The sequence below is a fragment of the Odocoileus virginianus genome, chromosome 7, assembly GCF_023699985.2.
Source record: "Odocoileus virginianus isolate 20LAN1187 ecotype Illinois chromosome 7, Ovbor_1.2, whole genome shotgun sequence".
NCBI classification, from domain to species: domain Eukaryota; kingdom Metazoa; phylum Chordata; class Mammalia; order Artiodactyla; family Cervidae; genus Odocoileus; species Odocoileus virginianus.
This window is the reverse complement of record NC_069680.1, coordinates 60,621,271-60,627,270: the sequence shown is the minus strand read 5'-3', so window position 1 is coordinate 60,627,270 and position 6,000 is coordinate 60,621,271.

Sequence of the window (6,000 nt, the reverse complement as noted above, 5' to 3'; positions counted from 1 at the left end):
GATTTCTGGAGATTTTGCAGTTTTGTGGGTCCTAGGGAAGAGCTCTGCTGTTAGTCCCTGGCATTCTACCACTAGGCGCCCCCCCACCCCATCTCTCTTCTCCCATTGCCAGAAGCCCCCAGATAATACCCTTGCTCACAAACCATCATTCCCAACCTTCGGCAGGGTTCATACTAGGGGACCCTTGCCTTGAATCAGCATCCTCCCAATGGATGTTACCAAGGGCTCTCCCTGAAAGGCACCCCCCTCCACCTAAATGCCCAGAAATAGACGAACCACTCCCCCAGTTCCCTCTGCCCAGGAGAGGACCCCAACCAGCATCCCTGTGTGGCTAAAAGCCTCTCTCACCCATGCCCTCCTTCTACCTTCTCAGTCTGCAGTGTGACCCGGCCCGTGCACACCCCCACCCCTTCTCAGGCTGCCTCTGCTCAGAGTCACACAGGAAGTTCGCGGATGTCAGCAGCCAGCGGCAGGACAGCCTGCTGGAGACAGACGTTCCTGTGCCCCAGGCCATCCCCAGCCCCAGTGAAACTGCTGCATGGGACCCTCACCACCACTCTCCCCTCAGGAGGCTGGGGGAGCGGGGAGTGAGGCTGGAAACAGCAGCTAACACTCACGTAGCACTTACCATGTGCATACACTGTCCTAAGGGCTTTGCATGGACCACAACTATGTATGCAAGGCAGACAAAAATAAGCCATTTAATCCTCACTCTAACCCTGTGAAATATGTATTATTATCCCCATTTTATAGATGAAGAAACTGAGGCTCAGAAAGGTTAAATAACTCGCCAAATGTTACACAATGAGTGACGGAGTCGAAACTAGAACCCAGGGACTTTTCCGGTGGTCCAGTGGTTAAGATTATGCTTCCAATGCAGGAGGTGTGGGTTTCATTCTTGGTCTGGAAGCTAAGATCCCACACGACTCACAGCCAAAAAATCAAAACATAAACAACAGAACAATATTGTAACAAATTCAACAAAGACTTTAAAAATGGCCCACATTAAAAAAAAAAAAAAAGAACTAGAACCTAGTAATCTGGTCTCTGCCCTTTTCCACAGGGGACTCCTGAGGCCACACCCCCATCACCTCCCCAGGCCTACGCTCCTCCTCCTGCACAGATAGCACTTAGACTTTTGATGGGACGAAGGGTGGGAAATCACCAGCCCAAGAGACTTGAGATCTCTCAGGAACATACTGCGTGACTGTAGGCAAAACTTGACTCTTGGCCCGGGCCCTGCCACCACTGGCATGGTTTGGGAATAGCCATTTGCTCTTTCTGGGCCTCAGTTTACCCATTTGCACAGGTGGATCAGACATCTGTACACTGTCTCCTGCTGCTAATCCTATATGAATGGAAGGCCTAAGCTTCCTCTCACTGATCCAGCCAGTGACAGTCTTCTCCAAGGAGACATAACCTCCAGCTGCAAGACGCAGTGGGCTCCCCACCCCCACGCCTGGCTTCCTGCTACCTCTTGGTTTCTAGGGCCTGGCTCCCACGGAGAATTTCAGGGAGCCCTATGGGGCCCTGCAGGGAGGCAAAGAACCCACCACCTCTGTGCATCCCTGTTTACTTATCCTGCAAATGCGGCATTTATTAAAAGCAAGTCCCACTGTCATGGGCTTATGGTCTAGGGGGAGGACAGGCCTTATTCAGTCACCATGGAGATCAACCCATAAGTGTACCAAGTTTTCTGAAGCAGAGGTGGAGAAGCATCCCCTGAGGAAGACCACCAGGGCCTCAGCAGCCAGGGGAAGGACTCTGGTCTCCTCCCTAAGGGCGATGAGAGCCAGCAAATGGCTTTAGGCAGGGCCTCTGTGAGGCAGAACTGAACCAGGCCCCAGTCCAACTCCCGGCTCCCTGCAGGTCTCTTTTATGTTACTATCCATCACCAGAATTTTAGTATCAACCATAATCCCTCACTTGCTAAACACTTCCATAGACACTGTCTCCTTTGCTCTAAACCAACCTGTGAGTCATTTCATATTCACTTTTTGCAAATAAGGGAGCTGAGGCTGGAAGGGGGGTGGTGACTGGGCAGCCTGCACATGAAGCCAAGTGCTGGTGTGGAGCCTGAGCTTGTCCTGGGCCTCTGAGCTTAGGCGGGTACCCTCTTGCCTCCACTTCTCTGGGATGAGGTGCTGCCAGCCCTGGGTAGTCACCGGCCTCCAGGGAGTCCTATCAGCAGGAACAGGTCCCTTGCCTAGGAGCCAAGGGCTTGGCCTGGGTACCTCTGGCTGTCCTTACAAATTACTTGCAGCATCATGCAGCCAGGAGTCCCAGAGGCCTCTATTGAGGCCTGTTGGGAGGCAGGGGGTGAAGAGAGAAGGACACAAATAAGAAAAGAATCGTTCTCTCCTCCAGCAGCCTACCTCCTAGGTAAGCAGAGACACAGCACTCAGTACCTCCAAGAGTGATGAGCAAATCTCATAGAAAGAAGTATGCCCATTTTACAGATGACAGTCTAGGGCTCAGAAAGGTAAAATAACTCTTCCAATTCCACCCAGGTGGTAAATGGTGATGCTGGGAATCCAATGGGAGAGGGGAGCAGATGTTTTCTCCAGGAAAACAGTACAGTGTATTTGCAGAGATCTTGGGTGAGACATATCCCATTACCTTCATTATGTGATTTAATATTTTCTACTGATACAGAATTTGCATATAGGAGAATTCACTTTAAAATGAGTGTGACCACCACAATCAAGGTACCTCTGCATGTCTAGTCCTCCACAAAGTCCTCCCATGCCCACTCACAGTCAATCCTCCCTCCCACTCCCAGCGCTGGAAACCAGTGATCTGTTTTATCTTTTCCAAAATCTCCTATGAAGGGACTCACTTGGTGTGTAGTCTTTGGGGCCTGTCTTCTTCTCTCAGCAGAACGCTCTGCAGATCTGTGCATGTTGATGTGTGCACGTACATATGAGTGGTTCACACCTTTTTGTTCATCAGTAGTATTCCATTCTATGGATACGTCACAGGTTATTTATTCATCCACTATTTGGTAAATATTTGGGTTGTTTCTAGTCGAGGTCTATTTTGAATAGAGTTGCTAAGGGACATTTGCATACAGGTTGCTTTGTGGACAAATGTTTTCATTTCCCTCATGTGAATACATAAGGCAGCTATCACTGAGTTGTAGGTAAATGTATGTTCAACTTTATAAGAAGCAGATCGAATGTTCTAAATGGATGTACCACTTTGCATTCCTACCTAAAAGAATGAGAGTTCCAGATGCCCAACATCCTCCCAACACTTGATGTGGCCAATCTTATTAATTTTAGCTGTTCTGTGCTGTGCTTAGTCACTCAGTTGTGTCCGACTCTTTGCGACCCCATGGCCATAGCCTGCCAGGTTCCTTTGTCCATGGGGATTCTCCAGGCAAGAATACTGGAGTGGGTAGCCATGCCCTCATCCAGGGATCTTCCCAACCCAAGGACCGAACCCAGGTCTCCCACACTGCAGGCAGATTCTTTACCATCTGAACCACCAGGGAAGCATTTAGCGTTCTAATGGCTATGAAATAAAACCTCTTTGCCATTTAAATTACCCTTTCCCTAACAACCAGTGATGTTGCATATCTTTTCCTGTACCTATTTGTCATTGTACATTTTCAGTAAAGTGTCCAAATCTTTTGCCCATTCTAGGGGGGGGGCATGGTTTAAGAACTCTTTATACATTCTGGATACAAACAAGTCTAGGATCAGATATATTATGTGAAAGTATCTTCTCCCAGCTTGTGTTGTTGGTTGGTTTTCTCCCATTGTTGTTTTTGGGTTTTTTTGTTTGTTTGCTTTTTGTTTCTTGTTTATTTATTTATTTATTTTGCCTTTTCATTTTCTTACCACTGTCTTTTGAAAAGTAGAAGTTTTTAGTTTCGATCAAGTCCAATTTGTCAACATTTTCTTTTATGGTTTGTGCCCATTTAGTGCCATCTTTGTCTAACCCAAGGTCACAAAGATTTTTTACAAATGTTTTTCCTCTGTAAGTTTTTGGTTTTAGCTCTTACCTTTAAGTTGATTACCCATTTTGACTGAGTCAATTTTCACATATGATATGAGGTGAAAGTTGAGGTTTTTCTTTCTAGGCAGAGCTTCCATTTTTCTAACATCCTTTATTGAAAAGACTATCATATCCTGACTGAATTACTTTGGCATCTTGTTAAGAACTCATGGTTGTGTGAGTCTATTTCTGGATTTTCTATTCTGTTCCACTGTTTTGTGTATCTATTACACCAATGCCAAACCATCTTAGTTAATGTAGCTTCACAGTCAGCCTAGAAATCAGGTAGTATAAATTCTCCCACTTTGTTCTTTTTCAGAATTGTTTTGAATATCCTAAGTCCTCTTTATTTCCATAAAAATTTTATGATCAGTTTGCAATTTCCAAAGAACACCCAGCCAGCTGGAATTCTGAATGGAACAGCATTACCTTTACAAGTCATTTTGAGAACTTGACCATACTGAGACTTTCTTTAGCTATTCTTACACGTCTCTGAGCAAGACTTCCTAGTTTTCCGTGTACAGGTAGCCTGCGTCCTGGTGCACTGTGAATTGGAATTGCTTTCTTAATCTGCACTCTCAGACTTAGTCAGAGCCCCAGAGGGTCCACTCAAGGCTCACCTGTCCTGCCCCAGATCGTCCTCGTGTGCATCCAGCTGAGGACCATGGACAAGATTGGATGAGTAGGTGCAGGCTCCCCCTGGGCACAGAGCTCCCAATGATTCCAAACTGTCACCGTAACCTTTAAAAGTGGGTTAAAATTTCAGTTGCATTTTCTTACCTGCTTCTCTGTTGACCACTTCCTTCCATGCTCTGCCAGAGGCAGATGAGCATGTGGAGCCTCTCTTTCTTTCAGTCACCCTCTGAAATTTAACCCACCTGCTTACCTTGAAACCCCAGCCCCATAACAGGCTAAAAGAGGCATGACACTGCAGCTTACTGGCTTCTTCTTGTAAGGGTAGAACTGATGTCCTCCTGTAGTTTTCTACATCCTAAGCAGGGTATGGGTAACTTTTGGTCAGGGCCGTGGCCTGGGTTTCCAAGAGCAACAGGACCCACAGGGATGAAAGGGCTACAGGGACACTGGGAAAGTGGCAGGATTCCACAGGTGGAGGCTGGGAATTTCGAGGAGCCCAAGCCCTGACTCTGGTCTACTCCTGTGGCACAGCAACAGCTCATCCATCCTCCACACTGACTGGATCCCTCAAGCCCGTTCCAGGAATAGCCCAGTGACCAACGTCACCCCCAGGAGACCCCTCATCTACCATCTCTTGCATTTTCTGGTCACGTTGTTTTCACAGGTGGGCAAGGCAAATGCTTTCACTGACACTTTTTCAGATGAGCAGAAGGGCTGAGGGCCCCACAGAACCTTAGAGCTCACAGGGTCCCTAGAGCTGTGTCGTCCACACACAGGACTCTGTGGGGTCCTCGAGGTCAGAGGAGGGTCCTTGGGGCTGGTTTCTTGGTCCCTCTTCCTCCACTTGGGCTACTGCCGTCCTGCTTTGAGATGCTGAGCCCGAACAAAGGTTCCCAATGGTGTGAAAGTTTAAATTCACTGACCCAGTCTAACATCACTGTTTCTTGTCCTGGCCATGGCAACTGATCAGAGGTCAGTACCTGGAGCACTATGTGAAGGCCTCCGGGGGAATCTGGGCTCAGCGGGGAAGACTGCAGTGATGGATTGGCAATATCTGCCATGGGCACAACACAGGGCAGCATTGGCATTTTCCATGTGCTATCCCTGCCCCATGAAATGTGCCAGCACCGCTGTTAGAACTGGGGTATTGGAGATCTTAGAGGGCCCCACTCCACCCATACTACGCACCATGGCAAGGTGGCTTGCACCATGGTCAGGTACCCTCCCCCAAGGTCCATGAGTCCCCTCCTGCAGGCTACACTCTGAGCACACTAGCCTGCAGTGTTCCTTACCCCAACAGTCCTGAGTGCAGTTCTAGGGCCTGTGGTAGCATCTCCCTAGGCACCCCCCATGTGTGACTGG